Genomic DNA, 13015 nt, shown 5'->3' with positions numbered 1-13015 from the left:
TGAAATTGAAAATGGATTTGTGTGATGATGATTATCCCCATAGAATAACAACCTCACTAGAAGATGAAATAAAACCCTTCAAGTAATTTTTTGTGTTTATTTACATTTATTGATTTTTACACATTTGCATTCAGAGGAATTAAAAGTATCTTTATTGGTACATTGCATCGTTGAAAATCATCCTGTAGGGAACCAGAATTTTCCACCTGGTTAAGGTGACCAGTCACTTGTACAACAGAGTAGGATAATGTAAGCGAAGGACATTGTAACTCATTGGAGTACTGTAACCAACTTCAGCTGTAGTTGTGGAGCGGGAAGGATATGGTGGAGGGGATGGTGGAAACAGGTTTTCCATGAGTGTTGTAGTCTGTGAGGCGTAAATTTCTTGGCACTAGTTCAGGAAGAGAACATGGAAAGTCAGTGGATCTGGATGTGGGTTAGTGTTCTAAGGAATACAGGCATAGTGCCAAGGGTACTTTGCATGAGCGCTAGTGTCGTAGAGATCTAAAAAATCTAAGATTTTTCAAAAATTAAGTATTAAAAATACAGAGTAAGATTGGAGGAGGAGGAACTGGACAAGTCAGCTGAATGCCTCCCGCTTCCTTCTGAGAGTGTGGTGAGACAGTCTGAGATCACTGGGTAGTTGAGGACTGCAGGAGAGCGGATCCCAGGACTCTGCATGGGTTAGATGAGGTGTAGGTGGACACTGATTCCTGGCAGAGGTGCCCGGAAATGCAAGGCAAAGCTTTCTCTCTCTTTTCTCTGGCACTGGGAAGCTCAGCTGTCAAACTGGACCAAGGATCAATCCAGCCAGCTCCACTTTCTCAATTGGAAGTCTGAACTCTTCAAGGATATTTGGCCAATGGATGTTTGAGTATAAAACAAACATGATTCATATTTAGTTCACAATAGGAAATCCATATTTACTTGTATTTGAAAATATGAATGTGATGTAATTATATGAGTGATAAACTTTACGAGGTAAACATAAAAAGCCATCAAGTACTCTTGCAATTTACCATTACAATTTCTGAATGTTAAAGTAAATTAAAAGCCTCACATCATTACAATTACAATAAGCTTAAATTTGGTGACCACATTAATTTCTAAACAAACTTTCACATTATTAACTTTTTTTGTCACATATATACACAACCTGGGACAAAGCATGTGTCTTCAGATGTACAGCTTGTATTATTGTACCAGTAGCCACACACACTACTAGCCTAGACCTTTGCAGGAATGTTGTTTTTCTAGAATACTGATCTAACACAATATTGACTAACACATTTTGTCAGTCATCAAAGAAAGCAGTCAGCTTAATAAAACCTGACAAATGAACAAATGAAACATAGGTCCTGTTATAGAACAAGTGAAACTTAGCTTGAACATTTTCATACATTTTTAAATAGCTGTTGTTTTCACATTATAACCTTAAAGGCACACAAAGAAACCCCTTGGTATTATTACAAATCCAAGGGGATTTGTAATACAAATATTACAAATTACAAATATTTGTAAATATTATTACAAAAAGTAAAATACAAAAATGCAATATGAAAGTATCTATCAGTTTTACAAAATCAGAAAACTTAAAACATCATAGGATCATATCATCATATGATATTTGATACATAAACAATAGTCACATAAAGACATTGGGTTTTACAAAAGTAATTATGAGTTATCTACTGTTATTTTAATCTTCATCATTTATACCACATGTTAGTATTTTTTTATTGGCTCAAGTGTGTGCTTAAAATTACTCAAACAATTACAAAATATTGTAAATTATCAAATAAATTCAGTACCCCCATCCAGTGTTTCTTCTCATTATGTTTTTTTTCTGCATATCATGTGTATTTTTTATTGTTGTTGTCGTCGTTCTATAAAGCACTTTGAGAAGTCACCTTTAAAGGTACTATATAAATAATGTATTATTATTATTATTATTATTATTATTATTATTATTATTATTATTATTATGTATTCGTGATGTATTACAATTCTGGACTCTACAGCAAATTCAATTGAAATTCATAAGATAGTTCAGAAAAATTCTGAAGCCTGAAAGTCCAATTCTTGTGAGTGGAAAACACTGATTTCAGTACCAAATGAATATAGAATGGAGATTCATAACACCTTGCTATAACTATTTAAAACTGTCGGTACTTCAGACTGCATGCCTCTTTTAATGCTCACCTGTTGTATGTTTGACTTTCTTCTGAGAATGCAAAACCAGGGAAAAATAGCTTTGCTGGGGGAAATTACTTGGACAAATGCCTTCCTTATCCACTACAAGTCACCATTAAATAGGAGCTGAAAACTAAAAAAGAAACTAAATTTAATCAATAAATAGTACTTCTTCATCCATAGGCTGGGCAATTTCTGGTCTGTGATGTTCTAAGGGAGAGATGGTATATTGCAAAATAGAGAGAGAGGAATGGAGATCAGAATTACACTGATGCCACCTATAATCCAAGTATTTGGTAGTTATGGTGTGGGCTTGGATGCTGTCCCCTCTGCTGTACATTCTGAAAACTATGTCTTGTTCATTACTTCACTCTCTCATAGTGCTGGGAACCGAAACTAAGTGCCAAAGAGGTGGCAAAAAGGCAATCTGGTGTCAGGACATGATTTGCTCTCTGAAATTAACATTTATTTCATTGACCTACATTTCCCGGCTTGTAACAACACTACTATACGGACAATATAGTTAATAAACTATATTCTGAACCAGACGTTTAAACAATGTATTCAACATTTACAGTACACAGGAAAAGTTATAAAATGACAAAAAAAGAGTAAGACTTACAAATGCAAATGCCAAACACTTGCATGCTGTCAACTTTGCTCATATTTTTAACAAAAGTGTTACATGAGAGTGTTTAACAACATGGCAGCAGAACAAATGGAGAGATGAGAAAGAAGATGAGAGGAGAAAGAACATTACAACAGACAGTGACAGAAAATTCAAGGGAATGTCATGAAGAGTTGGCTGATGATACAGAAGACTGGGGTTAGAAGGATCTATACAGGCTTAGTCATCCAGTACTGGACTGAATAACATTAGAAAGTTTAGTAAAGGAAATGATGTGCACCAATATACAATGTGACCATGGAGACTGATGGAGACATGTTTTATAGAAATTGCTTCCTTGACAATGTAAATGATTACATTCTTAGAATTAATATTATCCTTAACTGTAAAGATTTCAAATACATTTAAACATTTTGTAATTCACAATGTACAGTCCTGTATGTATATAATTCTTTTTCAGGAATGCTGGTTAGAAAGCTCAACCAACAGCTTGGCAGACCCATTAAATCCTTAACTGGTTGGATATTAACAATGCTCTTCATATGGCACAACCAAGAAAATGCAGTGAAGTGTCAGGGGCAGGTGTTCCAGTAGATTACGAGGAGGAAGCTTGGGTTATTTGAGAACTGTGACTATGTAGACTTTCAGGTGTCATGGTTCATATCACTGCTTTGTTTTTGCTTTCCTGCACAACTCCCCATCCCCCCACCTAGGGTCTGGTTCAGACTGGCTTAGCAACACCTCTCACCTCCATGTGTCAGCATTTAAGGTGTGGTAATTGCTTCATGTCTGGATTACCAGTGTGTTCTTAAATTGTTCCCTTTTAATGGATCACAGCCTGTTCCTCTTTCAGCAGTTTGCACTCTGTGACTTTGACTTTGTAAAATGTGTGCTTCTTGTTCTTGTTTGTAACTTAATTATTATGTCTTTAAAGCTACTTAATAAACGTTTTGTATTTATATAATTTAGTTGTTCTAAATAGTAAAATAAGGTTGTGTTAGCAGCTGATTAATAGTAGTGTATGTGCAAATCATAATCTCCGGCTTAAAGCCCCCAGAAAACTAGGGCCGGCCCTGAATTAGATAAGAGGAGCTGCAACAGTCACTGCTTCCTTCTGTGCTATTTTCTGTTTTAAAATTCCAGTTCAAGCAATTATTTTAATTTGAATTTCAGTATGTTTACATATATAAAAATCTGAATCTGTTTATAGCATTATGATTTAGGCCATGCGTTAATGTATGTAAACTCACTATTAAAATACGTTCTCCAGTATAATTCGCTTGGGAATTATTTTGGTAACTGGTTTTGGGACTTTTATGATGAACTCGGAAGGCCAGCTGGAAGCAAGATGAATGCGCTATGAAAGTACCTATAGTAGCAAAGGTACGTTGTGTACTGTGTCACTTGAGACTTTTCTTGATGCTACCACTTAAACCAGTAGTGTTACCAGAATATAAAAAATACGTAAATTGGAGTTTATGATTTTGAGTGCTGAATAAATATACGGTAAAGTTGTTTGAGTATTTATGTGCCGTTTTATGTTTCCTTAAAGCCCTACACAGAAACATCTCAACACATCTCGGTATCGGTACGTCTCACTACCTGAATACAAACGGTATAATCAGAATACAAATAAGGAGTGTAGAAGTGTCTATCAGCTTTGCAAAGTTGAAAACGGAAAAGAATTAAAGTATGGGGTGCTAGCGGCCTTGGGGTGCTATTACATGCTGTGGCGGGATATTAATTTTTAAGCTTGTGTTTTAGCGGATGCTAGTCTTTTTTTCTTCCCTCTACTTAATCTCTTTACTTATGTCTTGTTTCTCGTACACGTATAGTGTAGAAATTAACAACCCAGGACGATGATGTGACACTCGAACAAACTCTTTATTTCACCTGTAACTCCGAACCCGTTAGCTCCTACATTCACTATGACCTGTGACCCTGAGTAACCGTTATTCCCGCTCAGCCCTCCACCAATCAACATGCAGTTTCACTGCTGGCGCACACAAATATTACATCCCCCTTCTTTTAATTTGAGTAAATGACTAACACAAGAATAACTACCTCTTGTAGTCCTAATGAGCTATTTTGCAAAAATTTGGTTAAGCAATGCTTACTGCGCTCTTCACTTGACATCAGGATCTTAACGCTATAAAAACAAACAACTCTTTACAATAATTTAACATGGCTATTACTCAGCTACTTGCTGACATCACTATATTTCAACTCCTATGTAATGACTTAAAACCTTCCAACAACAACCACCAAACTTTTCATACTATATCAGTACGTTTGCATTACAATTTTTTGTTATTATGATTAGGGCAGCGATCTGCCTACACCCTTTACATTTATAGGTCCAGTATGGTTCTGGGCTTCACCATGCGTCCGGATTTAGTGCGGTAATAGGCGGAGTGTGAGTCTGTCTCTGGCACTTCTGGGATGAGTGGTTCAGCGTCTGTGTACTGGGGGTTGCAGTGCTCATCACAGTCAAAGCTTGTGTCAGTGTGCGCTTTGTGTATTTCTTTTGTGCTGAGCAGATGGCCACGGTTTCTTCGGTACACCCGACCTTCTGCAGTACGCACGTAATATGATCTCTCAGTTTTGGCTGGCTGAATGACGACTGCTGGCTTCCATCGGTCGGTTTCCTGGATGCGGATAATGTCTCCTTCCTGCAGCAGAGGGAGTGGTTTGGTTGACCTGTTGTAATACCTTTGCTGGTGCTGCTGCCTCTGTGTCCTCCTCGCAAGTACATCCTTGTAGCAGATGGTCTGGGGCTGAAGTTGCTGGTTGGTGCTTGGGAGTATTGAACGCAGGCGACGGCTCAACAGTAGCTGTGCTGGGGATTTGAAGTTGTCAATTGGGATGTTCCGGTACTCTAAGAGACTGAGGTACGGGTCTCTTTTGTCAGATCTGGCCTTTTCCATCAGGGCTTTTGCAATTTGCACATATTTCTCTGCAAGGCCATTACCTTGAGGATAATGTGGGCTTGTTGTAATGTGGGTGAATCCCCATGCACTAGCAAAAGTTTCTAAATCGGCAGATGTGTATTGGGGGCCATTGTCGGATATCACAGACTCTGGGATGCCATGTCTGGCAAAAGCTTATGTATTACCGCTGTGGACGTGGTACTGTAAAGTCTGTCGAGCCCGAAGTACCTGCTATAGTAATCCACAGTAACCATGTACTCTTTATTGTCCCAAGTGAAGAGGTCGGTTGCTATAACTTGCCATGGCCTGTCTGGTATCCTGTGGCTGATCATGGGTTCTTTTACCTGTGCTGGGCGGTATTCAAGACAAATGGAACATTTTCCAATAATTTCTTTAATTTGTTTACACATCCCAGGCCAAAACATGATGTCAGGGGCTCTCTGTTTACACTTCTCCATACCCATATGCCCTGTGTGAATGCTTGACAACATCTCTGCTCTGAGTGAGGCAGGAATAATGATATTTTCACCTTTGAAAAGGATGCCATTCATCTGTGACAGTTCATCTCTGTGATTCCAAAATTCCATAATGCTCTGGGGACACCTTCTTCTCTCCTCAGGCCATCATTCCTGTATAGTTTTTTTGAGCTTAGCGAGCTGTGCATCTTTTGTATTTTCTGCATGTATTTCATTCAGTTTTGTGTCACACACTGGTAGACTGCTGCACACTGTGTGCACTTGCACATCCATTCCTTCACTGAGGCTGTCGTCCTGGAAGGATAGTGACTTTCTGGAGAGCGTGTCTGCGACAGGAATGCTCTTCCCTAGGCGATGGAGGATTGTGAAGTCATACCTCTGGAGCTGTAGTATCATCCTCTGTAGTCTAGGGGGTTCAGCTGCTAATGGTTTCCTCATGATGGATTCCAGTGGTTTGTGATCACTTTCCACAACAACGTGACGACCGTAGACATACTGATGGAAACGCTTGCATCCAAACAGGATAGCATATAACTCTTTCTCAATCTGAGCATAATTAGTTTCACTTTCTGTGAGGGATTTAGATGCATAACTAATGGGCTTGCCTTCTTGTAGCAGAACAGCACCCAAGCCATGCTGTGATGCATCCACTTGAAGTCGGAGCTCTTTGTTGGGGTCAAAGTATGCCAGAACTGGACCTGGTTCCCTTGTAATAAGGTCCTTCATCTTCTGGAAAGCCTTTTCCTGCTGCGCATCCCAAACGAACTCACTGGACTCTTTTAGGAGGTGACCCAGCGGGGCATTGATGTCAGACAGGCTAGGGGCAAATTTTGCTAAGTAGTTTGCCATGCCTTGTATTGTTTCAAGCTCTCCTTTGTCTTTGGGAGGTTCCATGTCCTTCACAGCAGGAATTTTAGCTGGATCTGGCTTGATCCCATCCACTGTGAGGAGATATCCAAAGTAGCTGACTTCAGTGGCACAGATCGTGCTTTTCTCTGGGTTGAGTCAGACTCCTCGGTCTCGGGACCGTAGAAGCATAGTGTGAAGGTTCCTGTAGTGTTCCTCCTTGGTTCTCCCATAGACCAAGATGTCATCAATGATCGCTGTAATGCCTTTCGAGGCCGTTATATGTCTCATCGATTTTCCGCTGAAACTCATCTTGAGCTGAAATTACCCCAAAGGGCAAGCGTAGGAATCTGTAGCGCCCAAACAACGTGAAGAACGTGGTTAGTTTTGATGACTCTTCTGTGAGCTTGACAGCCCAATAACCTGACCTAGCATGCAGGACACTGAAATAGCACGCTCCAGCCAACTTTGGTGTAATTTCCTCAAATGTTGGCAAGGGGTAGTGTGGACTTTTGATAGCCTTGTTCAGATCCCTTGGATCAAGGCATACTCGGAATTTACCCGTGCGAGGTTTCTCCACCACCACAAGTGCATTAACCCATTCTGTTGGCTCTGTGACTCTGCAAAAAGCCCAATTCCTGTAAAGACATCTGCAAAATCTTGTAAGATTGACTTTGTCTCAGTGGGAGGGGTGGTCACAGATAAGACTAGTTTAATAAGGTCCATGTCTAAACACGCTTTTAGTCCAAGTACTGGAGGTGCATGAGTGTCTACAATATAAAAGTCCAGACACATTTCTCTGTCCTTGTACTTGCATTTCAGGGTGCATGCGCCTTTTACAGCAAGTTGCTCGCCGCCATACCCTGACAGTCTGCGAGATGTGGGCTGTAGCACAACGTCACTTTTAAACTTGTCATTTTCATGCAGAGGAATGACGTTCCTGCGCGGGCTGCTCGCGCTGCTGCCCATCGTTCTCAGCTGGGTTTGCGCTAAGTCGTGAGACCTAACGATGTCTATGGCCCTGTCTAGCGTCAATTCAGAACCAACATTCAGCAGCTTTTCTCTCATTCTCGGTGAATGTATTCCGAAAACGATGCGATCCCTTACCATCCCCTTCGCTATCAGAGTAATTACAGTCTTTCACAAGGAGCTGCAGCTCTGTTACAAATTGTTCGAACGGTTCTTTAGCTCCCTGTACTCTCTCGTGAAATTTATATCGAGCAAATATAACATTTGTTTTAGGCTTAACGTGCACTTCAAACCGGTCATAATAGGTTTTGAGTACCTTTGCCTCCTCCTGGTCGAGTGTCCATGTGTTGTATACGTCTCTGCCGTTTTCTCCGACCCACAGGAGAAGATAACTGCATTGCTCTTCCTGTCCTGTCTTCTTGAGCGGACCCGAAAACATGAGCTCCACATGCTGCTTGAATTTGCGCCAAGCCTCGGGCAGGTTGTTCACCTCCCAATCCATTCGTGGTGCGGGAATTCCAGCGACGTTCATTTTAAATCTTTTGTCCTGACGTGAATCCTATTTATTCTGACACCATGTCTTGTTTCTCGTACACGTATAGTGTAGAAATTAACAACCCAGGACGACGATGTGACACTCGAACAAACACTTTATTTCACCTGTAACTCCGAACCCGTTAGCTCCTACATTCACTATAACCTGTGACCCTGAGTAACTGTTATTCCCGCTCAGCCCTCCACCAATCAACATGCAGTTTCACTGCTGACGCACACAAATATTACAACTGAGACTTAGCCTCGTCAGGCTGGTGTCTGTAACCTTGTCAGCAGTGGAACCACTACCGTCCCATAGACTTTACAACATTGGTTCATTTATTTAAAGCTTTATTATCCTCTGGGGGAAATGTGTTTTATTCTTCTCTGGGGGAAATGGCATAGTCCAGGGGTCAGCAACCTTTCAAAGGGGCATGCCTAGAGTTATCTCACTTGTTTTTTTTTATTGATTTGCATGCCACATATTCTGTTTTTAATATTATTCAAATATAATAATACCTGAAATTATTAAATTCAATTCCATGTCTTATGATTTATTGTGATCCTTACCCTTGCTTTCCCTTGCTGAGTTCGGGCTCGTAGCTTGACACTTTGAGCAATGTGCAAGCCTCTTTAAACACTCAAATTGTACTGACAGGGAATTCCAACAGATTATGATAGAGATGCTTTTGTTGCTTTCAGTAGCCTCAAGGGTGTTTTGCAGATGAAACTGCATGTATCCATGTTGCTGTTTTCAAAGATGTCTGGTTAAATTAGGTTTGTGTTTCAAGTTCCTGCATGTACACACCTAACTCTGCAACACAGATTGTGCAATGTTCTGAAAGATTTCATGTTGGAACTGAAGAATGAAGAGATAAGAGAGAGGCCCGGGAAGTGAGATAATAATATAATTTTCTTGTTTTTGTATGTTTTTGCAAACTATGCAGTCTAGTGGCTTGACGTAGGCTTTGTGCTCAAATACATATATACATATATGCTGCCTGTCCTTGGTCAGTAAGATAAGGGGCATGTATTTGGTAAGCTGGCTGTACACCCAGAATATGAAAAGAACTAACTGTTGTATTGTCTGCAACTTAGATATAATTAATTGGGAGGTGTTGTTGTTTTATCATTTGTTTAGAATATGTCATAGCAACTCTTTGTGTTTTAAGGTATAAAGGACCATCTTCAGCTACTTATTTTTTAAGTCTGGTGGTTGCAAGCCGGACTTCCATATGCATATGAATAAAGGGACTTCTGCTTCACAGACACCTGAACTTTGACATTTGTTTGAAACTACAGAATGGACAATTGAGGTGTCAAAAAATGGCAAGCCTTCAACATTTTGAAAAGAGCCATAGCAGTTTGATTTGCGCTCTGCAGACATTGAGTTCATTCATATACATGATAATGTTGGCTAGAAACATTGGTTTGGAACCCATCAGTCATTGTGCAGTTTGAGGTAGTTTTGACCTCTTTCTGTCAAAAAGATCTTGATTAATCGGGACAAAGCATTCCAAACATTTCTCATGCCTCAGCCAACGAACATATCCTGAGGAGGTGGACACTCCATACACAGCGGAGTTTGAAACTGCGTTAAGAAGAATCACATTATTAAGCTCATAATTCAAACTCTTGGCACAAAGACTTTCTTGATAAATCATGTAATGAAACTTAACTACAGTGTGGCCAAAGTGATTCACAATGACCTTTACAAATCCCTTCGGTTTTCCAACCATAGCACGGGCACGGTCAGTTTTCACAGAAAATATTTTATTGATGTCAATTCATCTTTCCTCAAAATGATTAATGAGCATCTTAGCTACTGTATATCCTCCTTCTGTAGTTGTGTCATGCATGGGTTTTAGGCAGCACAGCTCTTCTCAAATTCCATCTAAGTTATAGTATCTCACAAGAATTGCTGATCACAGTATGTCATTTACAGTATATCCACGCATTCATCACAAAAAAAACACTGAAACCTTTAACATCTTTTAATGCCAATGTCTGGAGCTGGTTAACATTTTCGTGTCTGGAAATGTCTTGAGACATTTGATGTGCAACAAGTGACAAATGACAATAAATGATGCTCTTATACAGCACATACAGCATTTATGTTGAACAAATCCATATTCTTCTCTCTACTAGGGCTAAAATAACTTTACATCTAACTTTGCTTTCTTAGCAACCACCTTTCTTAGCATTTTGTCCAAAATGTTTGACCTTACACTTCAGTGGCACAGATGGTGAGCTTTCTTGTGAAAATAGGCTAGCGCTGCTAAAAATAATGCAATAAATAAATTGTCTTTTTATGTCAAAGAGCTTTCAATGGGTAGCATGTTGTAGAGATGTTATTAGACTTTTATAGCATGTACCACCTTTATTGCATGTTCCAGTAAAAATCCCTTTGAGTGCCTTTGGACCACTGGCATAGTCCAATATAACAATAAAAGAAGGAAGGCAAATATTGCCAACAGAGAATAGTGTTAGTGTCAAGAACAGTTCTTTCCGGGCCCTATGCAGAAGACACAATCCGATTGGTGAAGACACAATAGGAGCAAAAACATGCAGGAGTAGGGATGGAGACAAGGGGGCCGGTGTCCAGGGGAAGTGAGTCCGGGGCGAACAATCCAAGCATAAATCCAAAAGGAAAATTCAAAACAGGAGGCAGAGTCCAAGACCAGGGGATCCATCCAAAGTAATTAAAAACCAGAACCGGCTCGGGACCGGTGGGGCAGGGAATCAGGAACAGGAAACTAAAACCATGACGGAGCCAGACGCGGCAGGACCCCGGGCTCTCACGAAGCAGGATTCAATGAGAAGCGTTGGGGTGACGCCTGCGTCTGGCTTTTAAGGTGGGGCGAGAACTAAAACAGGTGCAGGTAATGGGGCAGAACAAGGAAGGGCTGGAGTGCCCTTAAGAGGGGGAGTAGCGATTGTGACAGTTAGAGACTATAAAATAGTTAATTTACATTGTTTGAGAGCTATTTAAGCAGGGATGAAATATTTCCTGAGTCTATTTTTTTATATGTGAGGACACTGAAGCATCTCCCAGATGGGAATAGTGTAAATTCACAAAGGAGGGGTTGAGAAACACACTCCATAATGCTGTTGGCATTTTACTATCCTTTCTGGTAGAGAATATTTTAGTTGATTTTATTTGCCCCGATTATTCTGCTTCTTATTTTTACTAATTTCCCCAACGTATTACAGTTAACAGCACTTATGTTGCCAAACCAATCTATGAGGCGGTATAAGACACTTTCAATAAATGACTTGTATAAAACTGTTAATATAGTTCTGTCTACCTTGAAATAGCCGAGTTTCCTAAGTAATAAGAGTGTCCTTTGGCCTTTGGTTATAAATGGTGTCACATTTCTCCCATTTTGGGTTTTTATCTGTGACCAGTCCCAAGAACTTGTAGTCATTGACAAACTCTACAGTCTGACTGTTAATTGCATTTCATTTTTCCTACATTATATGACCAGTTCATTTCTTTTTAAAACATTTAACTCCAAAGAGAACTCATCACACCATTTAGTAAAATAATTTAGAATGGTCCCATGATTTTTGGCTCCTTTTAATAAGCTGACCAGGCCTGTATCATAAGCAATCTTAAAGGCGTATCTATCTGTGTGTTTGTTCTTACAATCATTAGTGTTCAAAATGTACAGTACGGGGGACAAGACACTGTGGTGTTCCAGTGGAAGAGCAGCAAGTGACATATCTAGAAGTCTAGGACCCATTTTATAATGTAACAATTTAAACTGAAGTTCTTTGAGAGTTTGTGTACAAGGAAAGGTGGTTGCACGTGTCACGATTATAATCCCTCCTCTTTAAGGGTGCTCCGGCCCTTTCACTTCAGACTTGATTATGTGCACCTGACCCCCTGTTCCCAGTCCACCTTAAAAACCAGGCGCTGACGTTAATCCGGGTTTTGCATCTGATTTCCGTATCGTGCGAGTCAGGGACCTGGAAGCGCCTGGTCCTGTTAAGGTTTTAATCTCTGTTTCCGTTCCCTGTCCGCCGGTTCAGACCCGGTTCATGTTTTTATTTCTTGTTGGATGGATTACCTGGCTATGGATTAATTATTGTGTTTTTGGATTGTTTGCCTCGGCCACACCTCCCCCGTGCACCAGCGCACTTTGGACACGCCCCCCTGTTTTCATCCCCGTATTCCTGCATGATTTTTTCCTAGTGTTTCCTCACGGTTCTGGATTGTGTTGTCCGCATAGGCTCCGTTAAGAACTGTTCGTTACAGCACGATAATAAAATCAGAGGAAAAATCAACAAGTAAGATCCTTACAAATGTCTTTGCTTGATCAACATGCTGGTAAACCAGATTTAACAATGAGTATTATTTACTCCCTTTCTTTCTCTGAGTGCAAACAGAGGGTCAGTAAAGTTATGTGATGTGTTACTTCACTTTTTTTCTCCAG

This window comes from Lepisosteus platostomus, chromosome 7 (assembly GCF_059453375.1).
Source record: "Lepisosteus platostomus isolate fLepPlt1 chromosome 7, fLepPlt1.hap1, whole genome shotgun sequence".
Taxonomy (NCBI): domain Eukaryota; kingdom Metazoa; phylum Chordata; class Actinopteri; order Semionotiformes; family Lepisosteidae; genus Lepisosteus; species Lepisosteus platostomus.
Note: the sequence above shows the minus strand (reverse complement) of the source record.